The sequence below is a fragment of the Hetaerina americana genome, unplaced genomic scaffold, assembly GCF_022747635.1.
Source record: "Hetaerina americana unplaced genomic scaffold, ioHetAmer1.1.p SCAF_7, whole genome shotgun sequence".
Taxonomy (NCBI): domain Eukaryota; kingdom Metazoa; phylum Arthropoda; class Insecta; order Odonata; family Calopterygidae; genus Hetaerina; species Hetaerina americana.
The window spans coordinates 68443613-68457989 of NW_027287316.1; the positions used below are offsets into that span (position 1 = coordinate 68443613).

General features: G+C 38.0%; 1 non-coding gene across 1 annotated transcript; it reads right to left on the reverse strand.

Moving 5' to 3' along the window:
• Positions 1-208: 208 nt before the first annotated feature.
• On the reverse strand, positions 209-280 carry TRNAD-GUC (transfer RNA aspartic acid (anticodon GUC)). Its single transcript has one exon. It is a non-coding gene; the product is annotated as a tRNA-Asp (tRNA).
• Between the last annotated feature and the right edge of the window lie 14097 nt (positions 281-14377).

The following is a 14377-nucleotide window of genomic DNA, read 5'->3' on the forward strand; positions in this document are numbered from 1 at the left end:
ATGTCGAGCCAAGTTTTTATTTTTTAAGGAAATTTATCTTTTAATTTTTTACAGGATCTCAGTTTAAGGAATCTAATTTTTGGTATTAATATTATAGTTTTGTATTAATATGATCATTTGAAAAATTGGGACTGGTAATAAGGGGATTAAGATAACAAAGTATGAATTTACGAATATTCTTCCACCTTAACCACTTCAAAAAAATATCCTCCCCGGCGGGGAATCGAACCCCGGTCTCCCGCGTGACAGGCGGGGATACTGACCACTATACTACCGAGGACTTCATTTATGGTAGTCAGTGGTAGGATTTTATTTTTTGGAAAAATTATTTTATATCTGTCGAAAGGGTGTATTCGGAGCATTTTATTTGAAGTTAATTTACATTCCCTACGAATTAAGGAAATAATGTTATTGATTTCCACATTTTTCGGGCTGCGTCCGCGTATGTCGTTTAAATGTACAACAGTTTCGCCAGCTATCCTGCTGGCGTCCTCAGGTCAAGGATGAAAAGAAGCTTGTTGTCCCGTCTTATATAGGGAAAATCCGGCGCCAATACCGGGAAATTTCTTGGCCAATCAGGGAACGTCCTCATATTTGCGCGGAATAATTCTTTTCCACGCACTGTGGAGTGGATATCCATCCTCTCTGTTAAAATTTTCTGGCCTTTTAACGATTTCAATGGCCTCTCTGATTATTCTCTGGAAGTATTTTTCTTCTTTCGCTATTATTTTAGCGTCGTCTAACAGAATAGAGTGTCCGGGTTCACTCCAGGCGTGCTCAGCGATGGCCGATGCTCTAAACTGTTTGGCCTTGGTTGCCCTCTGGTGTTCACTCATGCGTGTTTTCAGCGCTCGGCATGTTTCACCGATGTACCATTTGCCACAGGAGCATGGCACTTGGTATACGCCTTCTGATATTAACGGTGAAATTCCATCCTTGGGTCCGGGTAGGGTGTCAGCTATCTTGGTGACGCAGTTGAATCTGGTCACCACATCATGCTTCCTTAAAGCCCTCGCGATTCTTTCCGAAGTCCCTGCGATGAAGGGGATGGTGACGTAAGCCTTCGGTCGTGGTCTGGAGTCTTCCTCCCTGAACATGAAGAAGTGTTCATGTTCTTCATAATGTTATTGATAGATTTGAGCTCTTACGGCTAGTACTATTGAATGAATGAAAAACTCCAGTTGCCGAATACCCGGACCAAATGACTGTCTACTCATTTATATCAACTAATACAAAGAAAAAATGGCAAATTCATTAAAAGCTCTTTCTTGGTTATGGCTCCAATTAATACCCATCAACGAGACCAAATTATATGTACACTACGTTGGGTTGCTGGAGGGATTACTATAAACTCAAATACATAAGTTTATCTTTTTAATTCGGTATTGAGAATGGTGATCCGGAATATTGTACGATTGCCTAGCAGCGATAGAGTGGGAATTAGTATTGGTGGTAATTTCCGTATGTACGAGGAAGTATCTTTTGGTTAATGTTATTTTATCCGCTTCAAGACTCCATTTCAAGACCCAAATATTTTGCTCTCGTTAATTTCAGTACAAATTCTCACCATTCTCGAAAACACTCAGAGTGGCTGGAGTGGCCGACCCGCAAGATTCTATTAGAAGTAAAATATTTTGATGAAATGCTAATATGAAATTAAAACCTTATCAATTTTACTGGATACTCTGTTTAATAAATCATTATTTGTTTATCTTTTTACTTTTGATCACACCCTGCACGTATTTTTTCGTTACCATTTTGAGTCGATTTTGGTGTTTGTACCTGCTATAAATAAAGATAAATAAGCAGGACTCCTTGATTCACGTGCGTTCTAAATCTTAACATAAACAAGCTTAGATCAATTACGGGAGCTCAAAGCTTGAAATGAGCGCCGTTTTTGCAGAAATAAAACGATACTTTTTACCATTTCAGCCGATCTTTCGCATCTTTAGTTGGTTGCAGAAAATATGTTTGAACGTCATTCAATTCATTATATTTGCTACCTTCGCGAGTATGCGAGATATGGATGGAATAGAAAGAATTTTTTCGCGATATAATAGCGGTGGAAGAAAAACGGGGGGTCGCCGGGCCCCTTGTATATAGGTAAAAGTGATCGCTGACTGAAAAGTTGACGGGGAACAGGTGCGTTTAGGGAGCGCGTCGGGTTGGGTGTTGAGGGTGAAAGCGATTGGGTGAGACAGGAAGGAGAAACGTTTGATGAGGAGCGAGAAAGCGGAGAAATTGCGGATGGCGGCTTTGGGGATCTCTCTTCCGCTCACCTACAGTTCCTTTAATTCCATTTTCTCAAGAACATGTTCGCCAGAAAAATGGGTGTTGAATATTAGTAGTGTATTAAATCACCACGCTAATTCGATTTAACTTGCACTTATCAAGTTATCAGACGTTCGAGCTTTCGCTCTTCATTACCTGGTTTGTCATCTTTATTTGAATGTCACCTATCTTCGAACTATTTGAAACCTTTGAAATCAAGCCTATTAACATTCCATATTTTATCTATTGAAACATTAATTCAAATGATTGAAAAGATTGGTACGTAGAGAAAGATTGACATCGAAATGTTGCATTCGCGGCCAGAGTAGGCTCACTTTTAAAATACCAGCTCTTTATGTATAGCAAATGGCTGTGGAAAATTTGCGTAATATCTTTCACTCTTTTATGTTTTTGCGTAAATCTCTCTCATTAATTCCTCATTATTTTTCTTTTGTTATAACGTAACCACCTAAAGAATATAGTATGTAGTATAGAGTTTGAGAAAACTACCCAATTGTCACCGTTTTACTGACCAGAGGGTCCGGGTTTAACTTCTAGTGACGACACTGGGAGACCAAAAATTCACCCCAACCTGTCATATTTCCAGCATACCAGATCTTCCTGGGAAACCACAGGTAGTACAGGATAGAGAATATATGTCTTACTCTATTGGGTAAATTTCTCCCGCTGCGGCTCAATGATGGATAATAGGTTTTAAGTGTAATGAAATTAGAAAGATATGCTACCAATGCAACAATTTCAGAGTGTAAAAATCATTCGCCTTGACTGGGACTCGAACCCAGATCCCTCAATATCCGGTCGAGTGCTTTAGCCACTTAAGCTACCGAGGCGTCCTCTTAAACTCTGAAATTTTGGGGCTTTTAAAGGAACTAGATGTTGTGACGAAATACCGTACATACAATGTCACAGGCATTCGTAGTCGTGCGCGAGGCGCCACTGTCCACGAGGTTAAAAGCCAACTTTAAACACGTATGGTGTTTATACTTTGACAAATTCCATAGAAACTGCGTGGTGGCTTAAGTGGCTAAAGCACTCGACCGGATATTGAGGGATCTGGGTTCGAGTCCCAGTCAAGACGAATGATTTTTACACTCTGAAATTGTTGCATTGAAATGCACATTAGCGGATGACTCCGTTAAAAGTTACTGTTGCGGCATCTCCCGCAGTTTCTTTGGAATATGCTACCAATGTCACCCCTGGATTATGGTTCTAGTGGTGTAACACAGCGTATGTTACTAGAGAAAGAACCTCTCTATGCTAGAGATCCATTAATTTGGATTGACGTTTTTATTAAAATGATAATATTTTCTGCAACATTGAAATTATTTGTGACCAAATTGACTGAGATGAAAACGAAACTGTCGTATTTCTGCTCTGAATTAATGCCAACCAAAATGGCACTAAGCAGCTTAGAATATCCCTTGGCAAGAATAACACGAACTGCCCAATAAACAGTGATCATATAATCATATTTATTCCTACATTTTATCAAGAAAATTTTCAATTTTAGTTTAAATACCTGAACGTGTAATTAAGTTACGGTACAAGTTCTATTGATTTTCCTTCAGTATTTTGTCAGCCGCTATCGTTGCAATTGGAAACATAATCTGTTCGCTTACGGCAACAATGTGAGCAGCATATGGAATTGCATGACAAAATCGTCAGCCAAAGCCTATGGAATAATTCAAGAGAGTTATAAAGTTCATGTTCTTCATTATAGCACAATTAGAAGTTGGATTAAAATGTTTAAAGATGGGAAACAGTTTCAAACGAAGGTGGAACGAAGCTCTAGTCATTGCAGAATGAACATAATTACACTCCAGCCATTTTGACATAATATGGTCAAATGACGTTAAGAAAACCGTCAGAAATATCATACATTTCATTGAAGGTACCAAAACTTAGCAGATGAAATATTTACGAGCAGTGGGATCCGCGAAATCGCGAGTATCTCGCGAAATGTTGTGCTAAGTTTGTTCCTTATCTTCTGTGTAGTCTTAACCTTGAACATTATAGTACACCGTAGAAGACGTATTTTATTATTAGAAGAAGGGTTAGGTGAACCGAACATGTTTCAACAAGCAACATTTGGGGCTGATACAGCACTGGCGTAATATCAATTAAACTTGTTCCACATTTACAATACCATTCATGCTGAAAATATGGAACAAAATATTTTCACAAAAAATCATGGGAATAATAAAATTTATGATTACTTATAAATAAATAGTCCTCGTAATTATTTTAGCGTCGCGCAGTTTTCTTGGTGAAGAAAATTCAGTGACTTACGTTAGGAGACTTGCTTACAACAAATATACAAAATCACACCCAGAAAAAGTTGTAATCAAACGAGTATGTCATCCTAAGAATAATAATGGTATTTAAAGGTTTCGGTGAAGAAATGATTTAGGATGGCTAATGTTTTGCGAACAAAAAGTTACTGACATCGTAGAATAGTGGCTGTGGCTAATGAAGATCATTATTCCTCAAGTAAATATTTCAAAGAAAATCACTTGGAAATATAGTCCAATGTCAAAAAAGCAGTAATATTAGATCCCAGTGATGCATTAAAAATTTTTCTCTTTAGTCTTGCAGGTTTTAGAGTTCCGTATAGTTAGTGAAATGCATGTCAAGAATTAATACTGAGGGAACGAGTAATTTTACGATCAAATAAAACAGAGATTTCTCGATAAATCGAACCCAGACAACTGTAGACGAACAAATTTAGACGTAAAACCTCATCCATCACTTAAACCATACAGATTAGCGTATGTCAAGGACAGAGATTCATTTTTCCTAAAGAGAGCAAAAAGCTGTTAATGCTCTCTCTCCACTGGAGTCGACATTAATGACATCAGTTTTATGGGACTGTTTGAAATGGTCTTGGGATAAAGTCACCATGAGTCTCGTTTCTCCTGAGGCAGTTAAGCCAATGCTGTTCCATATAATAGTCTATTCACGTCATGAATTTTAATTTTTAAAAGTTTCGAATCTGCTTTCCGTTAAAAATGAAAATAATGTATTTCTTTCATATCAAAAAACTCTGGCATCATGAATGGTTTTATATTTTTGCTGGTTAATTTATATATATACTATATATATATATATATATATATATATATATATATATATATATATATATATATATATATATATATATATACATTCAAACACGAAATCCCGCCAAACGGCGAATAAATACTCATATATACAGAAACAGATATAAGGAAAAGGGATAGGAACACATATAAAGGACGAACAAAATAAAGGTGGGGAAGGCGGAATCGAACGGATCACAAGAGTAAAAATATTTCCTTGACCGGGACTCGAACCTCGGATCTTTCCACTTGCCGAGCGGATGCTCTTAACCACTTGAGCTATCGAGGAAAGGTAATTTACCCTGAGATCCGTGGGTCTAATATATCGCCATATATATATATATATATATATATATATATATATATATATATATATATATATATATATATTTTTTTTAGGTAATCTACCGGTCAAGGTAGGTTTTTCGATGGACACAACTACCAAACAAATATTTTATTACTCCTAACAAAACACAAAATCCATCATCCTACTATATATCAGGTCCCTCTTCATCTCTGAGTACTTTCTTCCTCCCTTCATCCCGTCCAACATCCCTATCCTGTTCCTTCCCTTTCCTCTTTTGCCCAACATTTTACCCTCTATCACAGTGTTCAACATCCCACTGCCGGTGAACACCCCCTTCATCCACTTTTCCTGCCTCCATAGGATTGCTCCCAACAAACCCCTCTCTTCGCCCACCATACCAAGTACTTCCTCATTTGTTTTCTTCTCTGTCCATTTCACCTTCTCCATTCTTCTCCACACCCACATTTCAAAAGCCTCCAGTCTACGTCTATCCTCCTGCTTCAATGACCACGTTTCCGCGCCGTACATAGCTACGCTCCATATCAAAGTTTTTACGAGTCTTTTCTTAACATCCTTACTCAAAGTCCCCGTCATCAACTCCCTCCTCCTTGTGAAAGCCTCTTTGCCTAGCGCAATTCTTCTCCTTACGTCCCTACTACTTTGACCGTGTTGGTCCAAAACACTACCGAGATACGTAAACTGTTCTACCTGCTCTAGTTTTTGCCCTCCTATTTTAATGTTAAGCTTGGCCTTTTTCTTTCTAGAAAATCGCATAACCTTTGTTTTATTAATATTGATTCTCATCCCATACCTGTCGCACTGAATTTCCAATTCACTCAGCAAAGCTTGCAGCCCCTTGGCTGACTGACAAACTAAAGCTTGGTCATCAGCAAACCTAACTGATTTTACGAATCCCCCGCCCACTTTCATTCCTACCTCGAGTTCTTCCCATGCCTCTTTGATCATTTCCTCTGCATACAGGTTGAACAGCAACGGTGATAATGGGCAACCCTGCCTTACACCCCTTCCTAACACTGCCCATCCTGACTCCCCGTTCCCCACTCGCACTTGATCAGTCTGAGACATGTACAGGTTGCGGATTAGCCTCCTTTCCCTCCAATCTATTCCTATTTTCTGCAATATACTCATTAGTTTTTCCCAATTCACTCTATCAAACGCTTTTTCGAAATCTACGAAACAGGCAAATACCTCCTGGTTGTGTTCTATATTCCTCTCGATTAATAATCTCATTACTGCAATGGCATCACGCGTACCTCTCCCCTTCCTAAACCCAAACTGATCATCCCCTAAGTAATCATTTGCCCTACACTCTATCCTTTTGTTTATGATCCTGAGAACAACTTTAGCTCCGTGGGATATCAAACTAATTGTCCTATAGTCCTCACATGACGTGGCCTTTACCTTTTTCGGAATCGGAACTAAAACTGCTCTCACAAAGTCTTCCGGCCAGATTCCCTCCACATAAATGCTACGGATCAGCCCATATAGCCTCTTCCTCCCACATTTTCCTAAGCATTTTAAAAGTTCCACGGGAATGTTATCTACCCCCACGGCCTTATTTAGTTTCATCTCCCTTAATGCCCTTTCTATCTCATTGTCTAGTATGCCTGGACCTAAGCTGTCTTCCTCTACGTCATTTTCTTTTTCAATGTCTAACTTTGTTGGTCTGAGTTCTTTACTATACAGTTCTTCTATATACTCCTTCCATCTCTCTTGGATCTTTCCTGCGTCAACTATTACCTTACCCGCCTTATCTCTAACTCTTAGCGTAGCTCTTCCTTTCTTACTTCCCGATAACGATTTAACTTTGCTGTACAGCGCACCGATTTCACCCTTCCTCTGCAGACTTTCCATATCCTCGCACTGCGTCTTCCACCATGCGTCTTTTGCCTTATTTGTTGCCCGCCTCAATTTATTGTTCAATTTTTTGTACTTCATTTTGCCTAATTCTGTATTTATATTCTTCCATTTTCGCCGCTCATCCATCTTTATAATCATCTCATCCGTGATCCATATATATATATATATATATATATATATATATATATATATATATATATATATATATATATATATATATAAGTATATATACACATACAGGTATATATCTATATATATACACATAAAAAGACACACAAAATTATGTGAACAATTCATAAATCCGGTTAGGTTTGCTCATATCAAGCTTAAGTAAGTCAGTCAGCGAAGTGTTGCAATGATTGCTGATTAAATTGGAAACTCAGTGCGATAAATATGGGGTTGGAGTAAATTTGAACAAATAAAGGTTATGCGGCTTTAGAGAAATAGGAAGGCTGAGCTAAATGTTTAAATAGGAATTGGTAAACCTGAGCAGTTGGAAGAGTTTACTAACTCGGAAGTGCTCTGAAACAAAATGCTCAATTAATTACTTTTTTCTTTGAATTTTTATCAATTAACCATGTATGTGCGGTAATATTATTATTACTATACGTAGTATACTGGTTAAGGTACGTTTTTTTGATAAAAAGTACTAAATAGTTCTCTTATATCTCTTAAGAAAAACAAAACCCGACATAATACTCTACAACAAATCATACTTTCCCTCCCAATTGACATATACTTCCTTCCTCCTTTTATTCCATCCAAACTCCCTATTCTACATATTTCTGCCCCTTCCTCGTTTGCCGAACATTCTCTTATATATCACAGTCTTCAGCATCCCATTTCCAATCAATCCCTGCCTCACTTTTTCTATCTCCTTAATATTTCTTCCAGCAATTCCTTTCCTCCCCCACCATTAATGTTACCCTCTCTTTTTTTCCTTTCCATTTGACCTTCTCCATGCTTCTCCTCGCCCAATTTCTAAATGCCTCTAATCTACGCTTATCATCCTGCTTCAATTATCTTGTTTCCACACCGTACATGACTTTGCTCCAAATCAAACTTTTAACAAGCCTTTCCTTAACATCCTTGCTCAATGTCCCTGTCATCCGTTCTCTCCTTCTTGTGAAAGTTTCCTTGCTAGTTGCAATTATCTTAGGTCCTTACTTCTTTGATCAATTTGGTCTAAAACAATTTCGAGATACGTTAACTGCTCCACCTGCTATAGTTTTTGCCATCCGATGTTAATGCTAAGCTTAGCCTTTGTCTTTCTGGAAAATCGCATCAACTTAGTTTTATTTTTATAAATTCTCATCCCGTATCTACCGCATTGAATTTACAATTCACTCAGTAATGCTTGCGACCCCTTGGATGACTGGCAATTTAGAGCTTGATTATCAGCAAACCTTCCTATGCCTCTTTAATCATTGTCCTCACATATACGATGAACAGTACCGATGATAATGAGCAACCTTGCCTTGCACCTTATCCTAGCACTGCCCATCCTGACTCTTCACTTCCAACTCGCTCCTGAGAAGTCTGAGACATGTACAGGTTGCAGATTAACCTCCTGTTGTCCCTCCAATCTCTTCCTATGTATAGGTGATACAGAAGCACTCACGATAACAATATAGTATGTGGATGGCCCAATAGACTACAAAAATAAAAATAGAGGACACGTAAAAGGACGCTCACATTTCAGAAAGCTTAAACTTTCTGTAATTTTACGTGTTCTCTGTATATATATTTTTGTGTTCTATTCTGCCGTCCAAATATTATACGCACACAGATATGTACATGCACCAGATCTAATTTTTTTTGCTTTGCCAAAATTTTTAAGAATTCTTAGCTAAATAACATTTTCATTCCTTAGAAGTATTTCAGGTCTACCTAGTTAAATTCACTGCTTTACAGAACAACAGTTTTCCGGATATTTAATCAAATACATGCTTCCTTACAATCCTTAATAATGTGTTCATTCGAGATTGTGTACTTAACAAAAATTAAAATTAAGCACATAGGAAATTCCACGCAATCAAAATATGAAAATATGCAATAATGACTTTAAATATCCTGATTTATTAATGAACGATATGATATTTTCTGAAAATTAACTATGTAATGATTTTAACTCGTTATTTTTATCTAGTACTAAATGCTAACTCGTTTCTGTATGATGTAGGTGTCGAAGGAATTACATGATCTATATACGCTGTAAAGTGATCTTTGCATTTAGCAAATGAGGAAAGATGACCAAAGATTTAAGTTAGAGGAGATTGTGTTCACATAAAAGGAATATGCGCAACCATCCAGGTTATCATGTAAATTGATACTTAGGTAGTCATAGCAGTACATATTCTATTAAATATTCTATTAATATTAAACAGATTACAAGCATTAGTTTGTTATCACTGAACCAAAGTTTGGTCAGTAAAATTTAAGTCATTTGCTAAATACCATTGAAAAAATGCAAAACGAGATGATATCTTAGCAAGGATGTGGAAACTGCAAGAATACTCTTCTACTGTACTACTAATTGTATAATTCATTCCATCAATCAGTACCAAAAAAAACTGGGTCATATTATTTTCCTGCTATAAACCCAATTATCAAATCTTAAAGTCCATTTACAAGTGCTGATGTAGTTCTCACAGGGCCTGATAATGGAAATGAATACTTTCAACTATTTTCCAATACGAAACTGCACAGAATGTGGTTTTAAGAATTTTCATGGCTCTTTTTACAGGAAATGAAATTTGACCTGTCACCATTCAATAACGACACGAATACGATTTGTAATAATTAGTATATATTTAGGTTACAGTGCCGTCGTAGAAAAATACATTTGACGCTGGGATTCATAATGTGTAAAGTACATATGCTTTATTAGGCGGCATTATTTTGCGACCGTCGTTTGCTATTAAATTTTCTTCATAGATATTTTATAAATATTTTTTCTTTGTCATTTTTAAAATTGTTTGTTTCAATATCCCGACCAAATCAAGAATACTACACTAACAAGTATGGATATTTTCAAATGGTTTCAAGATATAATTTCCTCAGTGGTTTAAATAATAAAATATATGAATTGGGCAAGATATGAAATAGTTAGGGGAATTTTTGAAACGTCTTGATGATACTCGAGTATAGAGAGAACCAACAACTTGCGGTGCATAACGAGCACCCTGACTTATTGCTATCGGCTAAGTCCATCACTGGAACACCTTGACGTTTCTCCCTTCTTAGCAGAGGTAGTTCGCAATGCTCCGCGTTTGTCCCCGAAAATTCCCCCTTAGCTTCACTCCGAATATATATTTTTTCCCGCGCACTCCTCCCTCTGCCTTAGGCAGGAAACTGAGAGCAGGGAGGGGGGGGGCGAAAGGGAATAAGGCTGATAAGGGAAGGATGAAAGAGCCTCGGTTTTATTTTCTCGCCGTTGCATGGGCCATTTACGACGCCTGCCCTGGACGATGGGACTGGGACCGCTCGGGGTGGCAGGGATAGGTGGGGGGTGGGTGGGTTGGGAGGGTTCGGATATCGGCGACTGGTTCTGAGTCGTATGAGGGGGGGTGGATGGAAGCAGGGTAAGAGGGGCTGAAGAATGAAAGGGTTTTTGGGCAGGGGAAGGGAGAGAGTGGGTGTCTGGAAAGGAAAGTCTTCGAAAGCTCATTATCGGGAAACACCACCTGCGCTATCCTCCTGCCATCGCCCAGAAATACACCCAACTCTTCAAAAATGCCCCCTCTTCCCAATCTCTCTCCTCAATCCTTTTATTCCTTATTTCATTCCCTTCCAGTCGATCCTCTCGTTTATGTGTTTTCAATTATTAATTTTTATGAGTTTCAACCAACGTCCCATAGCAATGCATAATTGGGTTGGTGGACGTGGAAAAATTACCATGCCAGATGATCCGTGCAATGGATAACATTTTTATCTCCCTACCTCTGAAAATACCGTTTTGATTTAGACGTCTCGGTAGTTTATATTTTTCGGGAGACTCCATCTAAATGGGAATTAAAAGTTATATTGCTCCATTTTCGGTGGTTGTCCTCGCTGGGTTTATAGCATCGTTTAATTGAGATTTGCTCATGCATGTTTTTGCATTAGAATGAACGTGGCATGCTACTCAATAATATTAAATAACCCTAAAATATATTGTTATTTTTTCTAAAATTATATTTTTTTAATTGAAAAAAATATTATCTTATTTTATTTGGTTGTCGTGCAGTCAGAATGAGCATTTTTTTATTGGTGCATATAAAAATCGATGCGATATTCGAAAATATATCTTTTTGCTCTAATCATCCTTAACTCAAACTTAACCCTTCTTTGAAACGTTGTGGTAATGCATTGCAGTATATTGATTTTTTGAAAAAAAATTAACAAAAACAGCCAATTAACAACGCGACCCGGTTTTTAATGCATTAGTATCATCATTAGGTGCGGGAGAGGAAAAAACAACTCTGCTTTATGCTCAACAAGGAGAGGAGGAAAAATAGGAGGAGGAAGAGGGGAGGAAAATAATGAGAGAGAAGAGGTTCTACAATATGGCCACTAAGGGAATGGGAGAGAAGGTGGGATACCTTCAACAATGGGTCGCATTCCCTGCCTTTCACTGTCTCCTCTGGGAGGGGAGAGTGTTTGGTGTTGTATGTTATGTGGTGGTGGAGTTTCGCATTCTTGCTTGTTGTGTCCTGGCTTGCGTGTCGTTGGATGGCTTTAGTGCTTCATCCTGGGATGCAGTTGTTTGTCGGTTTAAGGATTATATTTTTGCATGACTGTTGGATGAAGGGTTTTTTACCCGAGTGTGTGCACTGCTGTGAGTGTAGTTTTGCTTGTTTTGTCTTTACATGTGGTATTGTTCCTTTTTACGTGTGGTGACCTAACACCCCCCACCACACGCCCTTGCGGCGGCTTGTAGGGCATTATGTAGATGTAGATGATCCGAAATTTTATTTACAACGGTCACTTCAGGGTCACCAAAACTTATAAAATATCTAGTTGCTCCAGAGACCCGCGTTTCTTCTACTTCTTTTTCCTCCACTCATTACATAAATGAGAGTTGCTGTTTCCTTTTTCTCACATGATATGATGCTTCGGCATTGAGACCCCGATTTTGTGACTTTATTGCTATGAGTTTTCCATAAATAAATTAATTAAGCCCAATAAAAACTAAAACCGCGAACGATAATAATGTTAACATTATTTTAATAGAACTAGTGGGAGCGGAGAATCGGCTTTTGGTGTAATAAAAAATCTTTATATAGGTATGCCCGATGTAGACTACTGTTAATAGAGAACCAAATAATAATCCGTCAGAATCAAAGCTGTAGACATATGGAAACGGGAGTGGAAAATAGCTAGATATTTTACATAAAGTTTTTTATATACATTACTCTTTAGAAGTGATTTTGGTTAGGAAATATTTAACTGATTTCTTTGAATTCGGTGCCAATATTTTGACAAAAGCCGCGGGTAAGCATAATAAATAATATGCAATAATACTCGTATGTATTACTTTTAACAAAATTTTCATTTATTAGATAAATTTTCGATGTTCATTTGGTATAAACTACAGTATCTCCTAATTTATGCGTTTTAACAAGAGTTTTTGTTCAAATTTAAATAAATTATGTATATTATTATTATTAGGTAATCTACCGGTTAAGGCAGGTTTTTGGATGTACAAAATTACTAATTCAACACTTTGTGACCCCCAGCAAAACACAACGTCCGACTCTACATCAGGTCCCTCTTCAGCTCTGAGTACTTTCTTCCTCCCTTCATCCCGTCCAACATCCCTATCCTATTCCTTCCCTCTCCTCTTTTGCCCAAAATTCTCATTTGATCATTTCCTCTGCATACAGGTTGAACAGCAACGGTGATAATTGGCAACCCTGCCTTACACCTCTTCCCAACACTGCCCATCCGGACTCCCCGTTCCCCACCCGCACCTGAGCAGTCTGAGACATGTACAGGTTGCGGATTAGCCTCCTATCCCTCCAATCTATTCCTATTTTCTGCAATATACTCATTAGTTTTTCCCAATTCACTCTATCAAACGCTTTTTCGAAATCTACGAGACAGGCAAATACCTCCTGGTTGTGTTCTATATTCCTCTCGATTAATAATCTCATTACTTCAATGGCATCACGCGTACCTCTCCCCTTCCTAAACCCAAACTGGTCATCCCCTAAGTAATCATTTGCCCTACTCTCTATCCTTTTGTTTATGATCCTGAGAACAACTTTAGCTGCGTGGGATATCAAACTTATCGTCCTATAGTCCTTTAAATTTTTCGGAATAGGAACTAAAACTGATCTCACAAAGTCTTCCGGCCAGATACCTTCCTCATAAATACTACGAATCAGCCCATGTAGCCTCTTCCTCCCACATTTTCCTAAGCATTTCAATAGTTCCGCGGGAATGTTATCCACCCCCACGGCCTAATTTAGTTTCATCTCCTTTAATGCCCTTCCTATCTCATCGTCGAGTATGCCTGGACCTAAGCTGTCTTCCTCTACGTCATATTCTTTTTCAATGTCTATAAGTACAAAGTACAAAGTTCTATACTATACAGTTCTTCTATATATTCCTTTCATCTCTCTTGGATCTTTGCTAAGTCAATTATTATCTTATCCGCCTCATCTCTAACTGTTAGCATAGATCTTCCTTTCTTACTTCCCGATAAAGATTTAACTTTGCTGTACAGGGCACCGATTTCACCCTTCCTCTGCAAACTTTCCATATCCTCGCACTGCGTCTTCCACCATGCTCCTTTTGCTTTATTTGTTGCCCG